We start from the raw sequence: 17,576 nt of genomic DNA on the forward strand, positions 1-17,576 counted from the left end.
TCAATTCCATATCACTTTATTTGATTTTAGAAAACAGGAATTGAAAGGAAGTTTTCTAATGCCTTGCTACTACCTTTTGTTTTTATCTTTGCAAAAAAGGAAATAGCAAAGCACCTGCATATACTAAACTGCTAAAGCTAAGCAGTAATGTGCCCTTTTTTATTTTTGACATAATTGGTTGTTGTGAATCACAATAAAGAGATAGACATGCCTAATCAGAATATTTTTATTATTCTTGAGATTGGATCTGACATCTCTTGAATATCAATTAAACAAAGGAGTTGCTGAGTAATTGCATAATGAACTTATCTCAATTTTCCGATGAAGACAGAATATGGATGCTTTGACTGCGTCGTTTGAAGAGTCCAAGGGGACGATCAGAGCGATAGTACATGAAACATCCAAAAACTCTCGAATTTCATAGTTTTAGATCTGACTCCCACATCCATAAAGAACTTTGATTTTGTGTTAGTGGACGCATATTGAGGATCTTCAAGAAAGAAAAATCCAGCCAATTTGAGCCGTGATTTTTGAAGACGAGAATCGTCATTCCTCGTGATCTGATCGCGTAGTCACCGTTGCGGATTTTTTTTATGAGAAACGAATATCGTTCCCACAGACGGCGCCAAACTGTTGGTACAGTTTTCGGTACGGTGACGTGTTGCCTTGTAATTCGTTGCCTTCCTTAATCTTCGCTCTCCTTGGTATCTGCAAAATAATAAACGACTCGTCGGACTATAGGGGTGCCGACCGGACCCCCACTCCGATGCCTAAGTCAGTTCAAACTAATTTTCTGCAGAATATTTGTAATCTCAAAAGCTCAAAGAATCTGCTTGTTCCAAATACCTGACGCATTAGTCTTATTTATAGACTCACAGTGCGCAGTTATAAAACTACTAGAGTGCTTGGAGCATAATCTAATTAGGAGTCTGAGTCCTAGATCATATAGTCTTTAATCTTATCTTCATAGAATTCAAATTGGGTAGTAGAGTCCAAATTGGACATGACACTCTCTTTAGCTAATGTCATTCTATTAGGTACCTTATCCCATATTTGATGGGATAGAAGCCTATTTTGATATATTCTGAATATCCGTCTTTTTGGAGATAACGAATGGTCTTGTACTTAGGTCTGGTCTGGCTGGGTCAACCCGATGGGCTCGGCCCCCGATACTACCTTAGGCCCACATGTCTTTGGTGCTAATTATTTCTCCAACAGTTAGTTACAACATAAGACTGCTACATTCTACAGTATAAACTGGTAATTCCGAAACACCCTATACTATAGACTTAAGCAAAGCAATTTTACAGATACCAATACCTATGTCATGCACTCATAACTGTGTCAATTATAGATACTTCGCATATAACCACAACTTACAATGGGGGAAGGAAAAACTGTAACGCCCCGCCTTTTGCAAAAAGGCGTAAGTGAAAATTTTCGAATTTCCACGTGACATTACTACAACCTTTTCAGAGTTAGGATTTGGCAGCGGAATAAAAAAGGTATCCAACTGGTTTGGAATAAATAACACGACAGAGCTTCTAACTGAATTACTTCTAGATGATCATAAAGAAAATGTTCAGACAAATACATGTAAACATGTGTCAACAGTGACACAAGAAAATACATGGAAATTATTAGCAATCTTGTCAACATAAAACATTATAAACATAGAAAACTTATAAACAAATGCAACTATGCGTCCTTAGCTTTAAAACCTCTTGAGCTTTATTCCTTGTCTATAGACCTGCACCAGTATACATATATATATAGAAACAAAACACAAAACACTAAATGAGTCCACTGTTTCCAATAATAATATGAGTGCTGGTTTATTTAATATATGCAACATAATGCAATAACTTTATAATCACGTCTATGCGCAATATATGAACCATGGTAGCTAATCACAGTCATATATTGAATATAAACATAACCATAAAGCAATAATGTGATAGTTTTAAATGTAGAGTTTTAGGTATTTCCCTTTTTCCACTACTCTGTTGGCCTTGGCACGGTTAGCGTGTTATTTGAAACCTTGGTTTCCTCACTTAACTTTTAATTATAATCTTTGGGAGCCTTGGCTCCTGGAAACCTTGGTTTTCCTGGTGACCTTGGTACACCAGTTTTTGTATTTATTATTCTTTTCAGGTATCTCCTCATTCACTGAGAACCTTGGAACTCATGTGAAGCCTCGCATACCCACGTGGATCTTGATCCAACAGCTTGTTATTAGACAAGTTATTAAAATAATAAAATATGCAAAATCACATGCGCTAACAAGTAAATAAAACAGTAAACATAATATTATAGGAAAGTCAACCAGCTTTGTCCTCAGTAAGTATAGAGATACTTACAGCCTTTTGGTGCAGTTCTCATAATAGTTTATTCTCTGCAATAAATATATATATATATATATATACACACAAAATGTTAACATCATTACTTGTGATTATACGCTTAGGTACACTTAATCATTTTAGTTACGAAAACCACTTAACATAATATATTTTAATAAGACAATTACCAAAATACCCGATTCTAGACCTAACCAAATCACTCCCAATTGTGTAACATGCATTCATTTTGGCCGAATCATCAACACTGTCGAAACTTCCCAATATCAAAGCATAATAGCAACAAAACAACACCTAATAGCTAAAACCTACGCATATAGAAATTGGTCCAACCTCATCTAACGCAATTGGCTAAAAATCATCAAACCACCATAAATATGATACTCACAAGGGCCACAACTCAACTTAGCTAACTCCTAATTCACAACTCATAATCTCCACAATTAAACACATGAACGGTATACACCAAACATATCCATATAGAGGATCCACAAGAACTCGGTTAATAGCAAAGGTATACACACATCAAGACTTCAAGAACAGCCACCCATTCGGTTAGAGCACCGTAAAACTGTCAACACCCCAAAGTACCAACATATATTTTTAGTATATAAACTTCTAACAGAAATACCAATAATTAATCATACAACTTCATAAAACATGGTTGATCATGGAAGGGTACAAGGAACCCAAATCTGCCAAATCACCCATAACCACAACTTCCATGAATTCCATTCTCAAAACCAACTAAAATAATCAACACTCACACCCTTAATCAATCAATTGAATCCACACTAAGGGATCCTTGCTGGGCATTCTGGAAATCAACCAAAACAGGGAAAAACACCAAACACACACACGGGTTCTACCCAAAATACACACAATCGAGTTAATCCAAATACACAACAGAAAACCCAATAAATCAAATAGAAATTACAAGAAATCATCAGGATTTTAAGGCTAGAGAAATTCACTGGAAAAGCTTCTAATTCCACCGGAAATTTCACCGGAAAATTGCCCCTGGAAGTCGCCGGATTTCTGGACAGAACCGCCTGGAATCGCTACTGGGAGTCGCCGGAATTTCGGCCAGAACCGCCGGAAATCGTGTCCCACGTTCCACCGGAGTTGACCCATCAGAAATTGGTTGGAAATCGTCACTGGGACCGGCCGGAATCGCGCCCCTGGGTCTCATCGGTGGGTCGGGCTTCTTTCGGGTTTGACGGGTCTCCACCGGATTTCACTCTCGGCTCCGGTCTCTCTCTCTCTCTCTCTCTCTCTCTCTCTCTCTCTCTCGGCTTCTCCCTCTCTCACGATCTTTCCCTCTCTTCTTTGATCTCTCTGCCTTAGTCGGCTTCAGAAAAGAACAGAACAAAAAGAGAAGAAAGAAGAACAGAAAAGAAGAAGAAAGAAGGGGAAAGAAAGAAGAACAATAAAAAGGATCAGGTCTTTCCTTTTTTTGGCTCTATTCTCTGCCTTTCATCTCTTTCCCTGATCCTCCCTTCTCCCCAACGATCATCTCTTCTTCGGAGACTCGGATGGAGAAGACAAGGAATGAGTAAAGAGAAGAAGGAGAAAGGAAGAAGAAATAAAGAGAGGAAAGAAGGAAAGCTTAGTGAATTGAGTGGTGCAAATTTTGTTGAAAGAGAAGTGGGTTTAATTTATAGAGGTAGTAAACTATGGTTAATTTTTACCTCAGTTAAATTAACACGAGTTAAAAGTAAAATATCGGATTTAACTCATGGTTAATTTACCTTAGTTAGACTAACTTTAGTTAACCTTAAAAATATCTAGTTAACCTATGGTTAACTTTTATCTAGTTAAATTAACTAGAGTTACCCTTTTAAATAAAAACAAATCATTAATAATCATGAATATCTTTATATAAAATCTTTTTCATTAATGACTCACTAGGGTGTAATTTTAAATCCGTTTTGAGTCCAGTTCATTTCATAAATAATGTTAATTTTTGAATAACATCATTAAACTAATAATATTATTATACTAAATAATATTAGGCTAAAATAATATTATATGTCAATAATATTATAACAAAATATAATAATATTAGGAATGTTATTATTCCAATTAATTTACCAAATATTTAGGTTTTGGAACAAATGGCACATAAAGATACAATTATCAGAATAATGTCGATCGAGCGATTTTAAAGTCGATCGAGCGATTATCAATTGACAAGTCGATCGAGCGATTGATCAACTCAAGTCTTAAATTCTATTTAAGGCGTCCTGTCTTAAAATCTGGGGTATTACAAAAACACTCAGTAAGCGTGACAGAGAAATTTAGGAACAGATTGAAGTAGTCAATTACCAGGTTTAGTACTCAGGTCTGATGGGGTAAAGGAAGGGACATCAGGGGCATACTTAAATTCTTGCAACTGCTTGAAGTTCATCCATGGCTTCACCCAGACTTTAGCTTCGTATATTTTCTTCTTACCAGTATCAATCGCTTCCAGAGTAAGATGGTATAACTTACCAGCAACCACCTGTTCTTTGGCTTTCAAAACCCTGGTAAACTCAAGGATGGTATTCTGCACAATATATCAATCACAAATGTACATAAAGATAGCCCAAAAAGAAAAGGACTCTATTTATGAATTTTCCAAGGTTATTATTTACATATTTTTTACTAAGCAAATTGATGAGCAAGACAAATAACCAAGATATAATGGATTTGGCTGAATTTTGTATCAAAGATCTAATATCAAGGTTGCTTTATTTGAGTAAATTCGGAATTGCGCAATTCATAATAGAAACTTATGAAACCACGAGATAGATAACAAATCAAGTAATTTTAGATGATTTATCCACTCCTAAGCAGGAATCACGCTATTTTTGCAAGAACAAACTTTGGAAACCATATTCTATACAAACCAAAATAAGAGGAAAATTTAAACAAAAATAAATAAATAAATAAATAAAAAAGATACCTCATTGAATGGTGTACGGTAAAAAGAAAGAGTGAAAAATTTACCTCTTTTTTTTTTTTTTTTTTTTTGAATTTCCCATCATTGAATGGTTTTAGGCATGTAGTCAAATTTATGTACTGATTTATTTTCAATTTTATTATTAAATAATAATCAAATTTCCAATTAAGTATTATATTTAGATTGTTCCTTTAAATTAATTGTTTATATATATTGTTGGTACAACTTCATATATAGCCAGGAACAGCTTGCTCCTTTCTGATGCTCTTGTCCACCGATGCTTAAATCAATCTGAGTGTATAGTATGGGCAAGTGTAACAAATGTGATCTCCTTCTCTTGCCTAAGCTCTTGGGTCATTTATATGTTGAGGGATCAATACCTTCAATGCTTTAGGGTTTTGTCTCTTTTTTCTCCCTTGACCTAGGAGCGCCGCCAGAATCAAATCCTAGCCTGGAATTGCCCACCTTCCAAACCGGGATACTTCCATTAATAATCTCAAGGCGAGATTCACGGAGACAAATCCAGGATTAATGTTCATTCCGACCGGATTTTCAAGGACATGGCGCGATTTCGGAATATCCAAGACTAGACTAGGTGCATATAACAGACCACCGATTCATCATGTGAGTCCCGAGACGGCATCTACCCGGGACTCCTAAATACCCATCCTTGTTAGTAAAAAAATACTTGAGATTAAGCAATCGAGAGAGGACAGGAAAATTATGAGTATGGATACAAGTAACATGTCTCCAACGAAAAAAAACATATTTTCGTTCACGTCAAATGGAAATCATTGAAAAACGTACTGTCATTACCATATGAGATGGCTAAATATTTTAACATGTGTTTGATGTAATTTGTGGAATATATTTTGTTGAAAGTCTATTTTATGGACTAAATAGTTAGTTTGTGAACATGGTCCAACTTTGTTGAAAGTCTATTTTCTAATTTGCCAATATATGTATCTTTTTCTTGATTTTTATAGACAAATTTGGGTTTGGGTAGTGAAATATGTTAAATTGCTGCTGCCAGAATAGCTTTGTGTTTTGGTTTCATCCAAAATTATGTATTCTGTTTTGGTTTCATCCATAATAACTTTGTGAATTACTTAGTAGACACTATAGGCAGTGATTTTGACAAATTGTGCCCTCGTGGTTCAAGTTCGACTATGTTGGGAATATTCCCGATAGTACAAGCCCATTTCAAGAAAGCATTGGGCCGGCCCTTCTTAGGGAAGTACAAGCTCACGGGCCTCGAATTAGAAGGCCTAGACCCGGATAGAAAACAAAAGGCCCAACCCATAGTATGATTAAAGGGCCATTCGAACTCTCTAGAAAGGGCACGAGCATAGGGGAGCTTAAAAGGGAGAATGATGTGATGACCTCTTGTCAGAGAAAATATTGGTGCCTACAAAGAATGAAAGGACAGTAGCAACGCAGGAAAGGTGCCGCCCCTATATGGCCTCAGTAACAGGTAGCCCTGTCACAAATGGGACTCTAGGCATAAACAGAGAAGTGATAGCAAAAAGGCTCGCACGGGTACAATACAATGATGACGACGAGAGAAGCGTTCCTTAGGGATGAAGGAACATACCCAAGCAAAGGAGTCTATAAATACAGTTCATAATCATTTATGAAAAAAGAAGGGGAATACTCTCAGAAAAAGACTCTAAATCTAACTTAATCTTCGGAGGAGGCTACACTGAAAAACCCCCGGCATGTCTTTGCTATTTTGCAAGAAATCAGATTATAGATTGGGCCCAATCAGGAGCTAACATGTCACCACCCCGAAAAATGTACCAACAATTTGGCGCCGTCTGTGGGAACGAGTTTCTTTGTTCTTATAAAAGTATTCGGAATGACCGTGGCCACTCACTCCAACGGCAAATCGCCGGGCAGAGAAGGCAAGTGTCGGACCCAATGGCCCAGACAAACCCACCTCTGAACAATCAGAACGATCCGCCTCAACCTAATCCACTTTTAGGCGGTCAAACGATCCACCTTATCATGTCGCGCCCCAAAATGACGCATGACGCAACTAGATGGCAGCACTGGAGGCCCAAATAGCTTTCCTGATGCAACAAAATGCTGAATTGCTGCTCCAAGCCCCCGGACAGTTTCAAGCAGAGATCAATCACAAAGAATTCAAGGACAAGGGAAAATCTGCTGCCGTGGATAGACTCTTGGCTGGACCCAATACCCCGTACACACAACGAGTAATCGAATGTCGCCTGCCCAAAAAGTTTAAAGTCCCGCAGATTCAGAGCTATGCGGGAACTGGAGATCCCGTCGAACATCTGGAGAACTTTTAAGTCCATCTTGGCCTTCAAGGTACCATGAATGCGGTTGCTTGCCGGGCCTTCCCATTAACTCTAACGGGAAATGCTCCGGATTGGTTCTGAAGGCTCCCTTCAGGATCGATCGACTCATTTGAAGAGTTGGTAAGGGAGTTCTTGAGGTAGTTCATGATAGGCCGGACACGCAGGAAGCCCTTGGGGTATTTACTTAAATTATAGCAAAGGAGTGGAGAAACCTTCAAGATTTTTTGGCTCGCTTTAACCTATAAAAGATGGTCGTAGAAGAACCAACTGACGATATGATTTATGCAGCCCTCTATCAAAGGCTGTCCCCATAGGAACCATTGATGAAGAAGTTGGCCAGAAAGCAACCAGATACCCTACAAGGATTGATGAATATAGTGGACAAATTTATCAACCAAGAGAAACCCTTAAAGCTATGGTCAACGCACGGAGGCCTCAAGAATCAACCCCGGAGAGGAAAAAGGAATTGAAGAAAACTGGTGTACCGGAACCAAAACTGGTCAGGAAGTTCGCAGATTGTAACTTCACCCCCATTAATGCCAGAGCAGCCGAGGTTCTTGCTGTAATAAAAAATGATCCCGAGTTCCGTCAGCCTCCGAAAATAATGGGAACTCCCCCCTCATAACCAGGATAAATACTGCGAATACCATGCGACAGCTGGTCATACTACTGAAGGGTGTATAACCCTGAGAATGCTAATGGAAAAGTTCATCACAAATGGAGAGTTGGTTCGTTTTGTGGGGGAACAGAAGGCCCAGTATACAAGCGTATGATCTGGAGAACAGCCACGAGATCCCCAACAATTTGTAGCTCGAGAATTCCAGCCGAAGAATACATGGCCCTGGGAAAACCATCCCCAAGAGCACCCCCGACACCATGATAGGGGCCAGGAAGAGGGTCGCCCGGGATTCAGGGAACGGGAAAGAGAAAATCGACGATCAAGGAGCCGAAGCCAATGTCTGTATGAACCAAAGAATCAGGAGGTAGTCGCCGAAATTCGGACTATCACTGGAGGATTTACGAGAGGAGGCGACTCCCACATATCAAGGAAGGCCTATGCCCGACAAGCAAAGGTCCCATAAATATACAACATAGAATGGCCTCTGAAAATCTGGAGAAAGCGGTCCCTTACAATAGTGACAATAAATATTGACTTCTAAATAACCAAGTGTGTGTTCGTGTGCAACAAAATATCTTAAATGTGGAAAATTAAAGAGACAAGATATTTGTTGACGAAGTGGAAACTCTGTGAAGAGAAAAATGACTCCGGGGCAGCCAAACCTAGGAATTCCACTATCCAAAGACAAAGCAAGTTACAAAGCACTCGTACTCACAAAGCTCATTGCAGTAGTCATACCTTTAACTATAACACGAAGCCTATCGTGAACGCTTCCCAACCAAGTCTCCTACTTGAAGGAGTCTTTGATGGATTCCTTTACCTTAGGGCCGACCCCTAAGATAGACTTCACACGAACTGTTGAGCACACACCGGCAACGGCTTGAGAGCTAGCGAATCTTCAATTCGCCCTAAACACCCTCTCTAAGCACTATAGAATTCTGTACTAAATTCTTACAATTAACAAGCCTAGAGCCCTCTATATATAGGCTTAAAGAAAACCTAATTCTTCTAAGAATCGGACTCTGGCTTGGTCGAGCCTCCAGACGGTCTTCGCTGTAACTCCTTTCCGCGCTTGTAAAGGAAACCTGGAATATTTTGGAATGCTGGACAGGGTCCGAATGTCTTGCCACGTCGTCCAGACGTCTTGCAGAAACTTCCCAAATAGTGTCAACTAAAATCCAACTCCGTGTAGAAATTAGAGAAGCTTGACCTAGCGTCCGGACGGTGTTGCCCTGACGTCCGGACGTCTTCAATGCTGAAGCGTCTAGACACTGAGGGGCGTCCGGACGCCTTCAAAGGCCCGTCCGGACAGTTGCGCAGGAACTGGCTGTTCTGACTTGAAAACTGCATGGAATCTTCATGGACATCTTCTATAAACTTGTGATCATGACTTGAAAAGAACACTGTCCATATTACATGAAGACTCTGAATAAAAACATATCATCCTGTTAAAATGCAACCATTACATAAAGTATTTTTGTCATCCAGAATGTAGCCAACATAAAATACTAACAGATAGGTTTCTCAGACTAAGATTATAAAGGAATCATCTGGCCTCACAGTGATGCCCTGGTGGTGACACTGACAATAGCTAATCATAATGTCCACCGAATTTTGGTGGATACAGGAAGCTCAATGGATTTATTGTATTGGCCGGCATTTGAAAAATTAAAAATTAACGGGATAGGATCACGTCAATCAACTTTCTATTGATGGGGTTCGCTAGAGAATAAGTGTAGTCGGTAGGATCGATTGAGCTACCTCTAACAGCCAGGTCGGTTCCAACCAGGCAACTATAATGGTAAAATTCTTACAGGTAGACCGTCCCTCGGCACACAACACCATTATCGAAAGAGCGGTTCTTAACCAGCTTGGAGCCATAACTTCGACACCTCACCTTAAAATGAAGTTCCCCACCGAAGATGGAGTCAACGAAGTCAGGGGCGATTAGTGGACGGCCCAAAATTGCTATAACGTAACCCTGAAGGAAACCCCGGGAAAGGTGGACCAAGGAGCAGGGTGTCGCTTGGATAAATAGCAATTATAGTATGGGGAGCTGGTCGACAAACTAGAAGTCGTCCCCCTTGATAGTTTAGGAAGGATCGTGAGGATAGGAACACAATTGAATGAGAAGGTAAAAGGTGAACTTGTGGCTTTTCTCTGAAACAATGCTGACGTTTTAGCTTGGAGCCACGAGGATATGCCCGGAATAGACCCGGCAGTGATGATTCATAGGTTGAATGTGGATCCCAGCTACCAACCGGTTAAACAAAAAAGGAGAAGCTATGCCCGGGAAAGAAACCAAGCAACTGCGAAGGAAGTCACAAAGCTTCTACAAGCCGGATTTATCCGGGAAATGTATTATCCGGATTGGCTAGCCAACATTGTGATGGTAAAAAAGTCCAACGGCAAGTGGAGAATGTGCGTAGACTTCCCCAATCTCAACAAAGCATGTCCTGAACCAGAAAAGTTTGGGTAGAGCCAGATCAAAGTGTTGGCTGGATAGCTTTTCGCTCCCACAGAATGACCTGCTGGTAGATTCAACTTCAGGGCACGAGCTCCTCAGCTTCATGGATGCATTTTTTCGGGTGCAATCCATTCCAAATGCATGAAGCTATGGAATGAAACTTAATCCCGCAAAATACGCTTTTGGGGTATCTTCGAGAAAATTCCTGGGTTTTTTCGTATCCCAGAGAGGCATTGAGGCCAACCTGAAAAAGGTTTAGTGGGTGCTAGATATGCGGTCCCCCGGGAATATGAAGCAATTGCAGCAGCTCACTGGCAGGATTGTCGCCTTGAACAAATTTATTTCCTGGTTGACGAACGAGTGCCTCCCGTTCTTTAGAATCCTGCGTAAAACCTTTGTGTGGAGTGAGGAATGTGAGGAAGCTTTCAACTAGTTAAAGCTATACCTCAGGAACCCACTGCTACTTAGCAAGCTAGAAGATGGGGAACCACTCTATCTTTATCTGGCCGTATTACCATCTGCAGTGAGTTCGGTTTTACTAAGAGAAGATGGGGGGACTCTGAGACCGATTTATTTTACAAGCAAAGCTCTCCAAGGAGCAGAAGGACGATATCCTAGAGTCGAGAAATTGGCATTGGCACTCATAGTGTCGGCAAGAAGATTAAGACCATACTTTCAAGAGCACTCAATCTGGGTTCTTACTGAACATCCGCTGAAGAAGATACTCCAAAGGCCAGACACTTTCGGAAGGCTGGTAAATTGGGCAATAGAAATTGGAGTATTCGATATAGAATTCCTCCCCAGGACAACGATTAAAGGACAAGCTTTGGCCACTTTTAGGGGGAATTCAACGGTTTCCCGGAAGATACCAAGCTCCCGGCTGAAGAAACATGGGTTGCATGTGTAGACGGGTCCTCCAATCAGAAGAGAAGTGGTGTTGGGTCCTACTTATTGATGAGTGATGAGTGCCAAATATTGTGTATTTAGACCCCTTGATTTATATTAGTTAGACCTTTAGCCTTGTTATTTTCTGATGCTTTGGTTAGTTTTTGTGTTTTTATGTTTTGTAGGTCAATAAGTGAGGAATGGCAAAATTCATGTGGAGTTGCTTGAAAAATTCGGAAGTTCTAAAGAACTCGATCGATCGAACTTAAATTTGATCGATCGAATTTTGTCCGAAGTCAATCGATCGAAATTTTCCAGAACTTACTTTTGCAGAAGCGCGCGCCAGAACACCCAATCAGGATGATGTGCATTCACTCGGTGAAGATCTTTGTGACGACCTCAATTGAGCAACTATCTTCTTTTGTGTGTCATTTAATATTATATTTTTATTATTTTTCTTTTTCTTTTGTATAGAAAATCATTGGAATTTAGATAGATATTGCAACTCTTGTCGATGTTGGTCATATCTTGGTTAGTTTGGTGTTGGTTGCGGGTTGGAGCTTTGCATTGTGTGTCAAGTAAATTGATTCTTTTTGAAGATTGTGATTTGCCATTGTTATCTATGTGTTAAGAGGATTGGTTTTGGAGTTTTATATTGGTGGATGAAAAATCCTATGTTGGCTAAAACTCGATCTTGTTGGTGTTTAAAGTCTATGGAATATTTTGTTTGGATGAATAGGTGGTTTGATTCTTTGTAGTGATTAAATGATAAGTTTGGGGTTTTGATTCTAGATTGTTTACTTATTGAATCCAAATCTATTAAATATTTGTACCTGCAAGCTCTGAAATTAAAGCTGATGCGTTTAGTGTTGTGGTGCTCTCTTGGGAGTTTTGCTTGTGTTTTGTAATGAGATTTCAGTTAAGGATGGGTTATGGTTTGGATTAATAGGTTTGTTTGAGTGAAGACTTGATGGTTGGTTTGGTATGGTGTATGGGAAACTAATTGTTGGTTTGTTTGAAGACTTGATGCATGGTTAGTTTGGTGTGGATACAACATATTATTTCTACTTCAAAATTATTATCATCTTTGTACAGTCTATATTTTTCTTTATGTTTTAGTCATTTCTTATGATTTTCCCTCCTCATTTGTTAGTTTTTTGGCCTCATTCTGTGTTTGGACAAAATCAATTAAGTCTTGTCTTCTGAATAGTGGAATTCCTGAGTTTGGCTGCACCGGAGTGATTTTTCTCTTAATTGAGTTTCCACTTCGTCAACAAAATATTTGTCTTCTTTAATTTCCGCATTTAATATTTTGTTGTACACTGTTCACACACACTTGTCTTTTATTTAGAAGTCAATTTCATTTTTCAATGTTGACATGTCACTCTTCCTTGATATTTTAAATATCCTAAATATTTTTAGATATTTTCTAGATATTTTTTAGATATTTTCAGATATTTCCAAAATATCTTAGATATTTCCAAAATATCTTAGATATTTCAGAAATATCTCTTATCTTATCTCTTTCTTAGATATTTGTAAATCTCTTCCTCTATATATATGAGGCATGGGTGAGAGAGAGATGTATGCATTTCTGAATTTATTTTCCAGAGCATCAGTAGTTTATATGCATCTTTTGGGATCTTCGATTGTCTCAGGTGTATCTTAGTTAATTTTAATGCTTTTCATTTCCTTTTGTAATCCAAATTCCATACTTTAAATATATTGTTTTTAGTTCATTTTAATCTTGTTTCTTTACTGTTTTTATGTTTAAAATAGTTTGATTATGTCTAGCTAAATCTCATCTTAGGGTTTGATCAAAATCTTTTCCAAAAGCCATAGAGTGTTCTTGATGTTCTTGAGTTTTTCTTGATATGTTTGATGATTGTGTAAAGGCTAGAGGATTTCAAAACTCATGCTAAAAGGTTTTGTTATCAATATTCCAATCCATTTATTCATGAAAAAGGGATTTGCTTGTCTATGAGTTTTTTCGGATTCATGAGTAAAATCAACGTTCTTGAAAGAGAACTATGTCTTTTGCAACGATTCTATTTGGCATGATGTGTGTTTACGTATTAGAGTCACCTTATAGGATATGCTAGGGAACACCGGTCATTTCATAACTTTGGTAGTGTAAAATGTCTTTCCCATTATAGTTTAATCTTTACATGGAATAGATCGGTGTGAAACTAGATACCTTATCATTGTGGCCTAATTAGGGTTTTCATGTATCGTGTATGCTTATTAGGATGTTTTATAAAGTAGTAAGCTAGGGAGCATCAATTCCCCACACCTTTGGTAATATAAACGTTTTTCAATTATAGATTAATCTTTACGTGGTAAGTGTTTGATGTGAAACTAGGTGCTTGATAACTACGTCCTAACGAAAGTATTTTCATGTCGAGGTTGTCGTAATGGTTGACACCCATTACGCGCTCATATCATGCACGTTAGGAAGATCCATATAGACTTTAAGCATTTCATTGGCTGAGATTAGATGAGATCAATACCCTAAGTTTCTTTTAAGTTGTTTCACTTTCTGCTTTCATTTCTTCCCTTACGTGTTGTAGCTTCAATTCTACAACCTTTACTTTGTTTTTATTTTTAAGTTAAGTTAAATACGCTCTTCAAGTATCCCCTTACGCAAAACAACCAATCATCTCTGTGGTTCGATAACCCTTACTACAGTATAATCGACAAGTACTATTGCGAGTGGTTCAAACTTATAAATTTAAAATCCACGTAGTCGATTAGCGCACTACCAGTTCCCATTGCCTAGAATTAGAAATGCTAATGTCTGTGTATAGCCAGGCGAGTTGTTATTTGTCTTCAGCAAAGATGTGCTTGCATATTAGAGTCTCACTCTAGTGTTCGCATGATCACACTGTTGTTCAAAGGCAATAAGCTTTAATGTATGTGGGCATGGTGTTACCTATTTCAGGAAGTGCAGATGTCTTTGTATATCTAAGCTAGATGCCATGATTTAATGTTTATAAAAATGCATTGAGCTTCATTGTACCGAGATGCCAGAGTTACCCAAAGCTTAGTGATATTCGTACCTATGTATATGTGCTTTCGAGCATCAATGTATGAGATACCGGTATTACTATAGCAAGGAAATACTTATGTCTTAGTATGGTAGGCTAGATGCCATTGCTTTACAACGCAAGGCCTATGTGTATGCGTATACCCGTAATGGTGCTATCGCGTATATATATGTCTGAGCCACTGATATTAAAAGTATTATTGTAAGTGGGTCTATATGTAGATGCATCCAAGAAATTGAACTTCTACATATGTTCCCAGTTGCATAGTATGTTTAAGCGTTTTCGTAATAGTCGGTGTTTACCGTATCAGCTACAAGTGTTCTCAAAAGACCAAAGTTTATAAAATGGGAAGCTATCATGGTATACGAAAGGCTAAAAGAAAAGTTTGGTTCTTTGCAAAAACTCAATCAGTTTTATATCACTAAGACTTCAGTAATTTATTACTGAAGTGGTGAACTCATTCTTTCACCTATGTGGATGTGGCTACCACCACAACCGTGTAGATGATGTTCTCTTGGTTGCAGGTACTCCAGTCGTAGTTGATGGTTTTGTAGCAGTGTACTTAGGATATTATGACTGAAACACGCCGCGATGGTCGTAATTACAGGACCACGGGTGTCCACTGTTTTATAGGTTTGATATATGGCTTGTGACACTAGTGTCACTTGTTCTTTGTAAAGCCATTCTTGTTGTGTAATTATTATATTGATAAGACTTAAACAGATAGATGTTAAATGGATCTTGTTGTTATTATATCTGATAGAGGTCTATGTTATGAGTTCCGCTATTCAAGTTTATATTTTCGCTGCATAGTTAGATAAACGTTACTCTGATTTACCAGGTACATATTATGGGGTATGTACTATATGTTGGCTTTACGACACACTGTCATGCCACTATGAGGATTTATTTGTATTTTTAAGAGAATAATGATTATACAAATAATTTGCATATAAAAAAAAAAATTGGGTCGTTACAATTTTCACCATAAACCTTTACTTGCAATTGCTACTCCCTCTAGCTTCAACAGTGTTTACAGTCCATAGCCCATAATCATCTGCATTTCCCTTATGACTACACATTAGAATCTATACTTTTTCTAACTACCGTACCCTTTCCTGCTTAGAAAATTCATAACTTTCATCATCTGAAAAGCTCAACCGGACGGTCCAAATGAGACACCCATCGATCTTCTTTATTACTAGCCTCATTTGAACATGTTCCAAACGGGGTACTAATCAGGCTTCTAGGTTCTCCATTATATAATCACCTCGTCTAGAAGGGGTCGAAAATGAGATATCAACCGAGGGTCTCGACCCTGGTTTATCTTGCACCTCGTTCGGATAGCCCTTGAAGGTTGTCCAAACGATCATCGTGTAAAACCCTATTTTCCTCCAAAAATACATCCTACTCAGTCTCTAACACATGCACCAAAAACTCCTCGTCTATATTATACAACATTTTTAACCAAACTTGCATGTAAAAATAGAAACTTTTTACGTGACTAATCTCCATTATTGACGAAAACCCTATTTTTCCTTATTTCTAATAACAACACTCCTAATACCACAATTATGCTAACAAATACTTCAACATTGCCAAATTGATGATATAAGAATCATAACAATAGGATTCAAATAATGTGTAAGAGATATACTTTTTGCAGTCGATCTCCTCCTTTAAGATCTTCCTCTTCTAGAACCTCACTTATGTTCTATTTATTTCGGCGTAAAATGTTTTCTGAAAAATATTTTTGACATTTTTCAGTATTTGGTGAGGGCGAAAATAATGGTCAACAAAATTCATTTTTAGTTTGATCATAAAACACTACAAAAAAAAATTACAAATTGCCACGTGCATTTTGACACGTGTACAGTGTTGTACACGTGTCAAACAGTTTGACACGTGCATTTTGACACGCGTCTCACGCGTGTCAAATGTGCAAGTCACTAACTGCACAGTTTGACACGTGTATTAAAATACACGTGTCAAACGGTTTGACACGTGTATTTTAATACACGTGTCAAACGGTTTGACACATGTATGAAAATACACGTGCCAAATCGATTTTTTTAAAAAAATTTCAAATTTCAAATTGAAATTTTCATTTAAATAAATTTTTTATTTAATTATTTAATTGTATTTTTAAATTAATTTAAAAATACAATTAAATAATTAAATAAAAACTTCAATTTAGAATTTTTTTTTCAATTTAATTCTGTTATTGTTTATTTAAATTTATTTGGGTTAATAAATAAAAAATTTAATTAAATAAAAACTTCAATTTAGAATTTTTTTTCCAATTTAATTCTGTTATTGTTTATTTAAATTTAATGTTATTGTTTATTTCGAGTCTTAGTCGAGCATTGCCTGGGGAAAATGAGCAAGGGATACAGAGAGCGGCAGAGAGAGATAGGGAGAGAGAGAGAGAGAGAGAGAGAGAGAGAGAGAGAGAGACATAGAGATACAGAGAGGGGTACACAGAGAGGGAAAGAGAGAGAGAGAGAGAGAAAAAGATAGAGAGGAAGAGAGAGATAGAGAGAGAAAGGTAGAGAGAGAGAGAGACCGAGAACCGAGCAGAGAGAGGTGGAGAGAGGGCGTCTCACCGTCGGGAAGGGCGGGATGCGCGGTGGCCGGAAGCTGTCCGGTGCGGCTGTGATAGAGAGCGAGAGAGAGAGAGAGAGAGAGAGAGAGAGAGAGAGAGAGAGAGGGAGAGAGAGAGAGAGACCGAGAACCGAGCAGAGAGAGGTGGAGAGAGGGCGTCTCACTGGCGGGAAGGGCTGATGTGCGGTGGTCGGAAGCTAGTCGGTGCGGCTGTGACGGAGAGAGAGAGAGAGAGAGAGAGAGAGAGAGAGAGAGAGGGAGAGAGAGAGAGAGAATCCATATCGGAAATGGGTAGCATCCTGCTACCCATTTCCGATATATATATATAT

The sequence above is a fragment of the Alnus glutinosa genome, chromosome 7 (assembly GCF_958979055.1).
Source record: "Alnus glutinosa chromosome 7, dhAlnGlut1.1, whole genome shotgun sequence".
Lineage (NCBI taxonomy): Eukaryota > Viridiplantae > Streptophyta > Magnoliopsida > Fagales > Betulaceae > Alnus > Alnus glutinosa.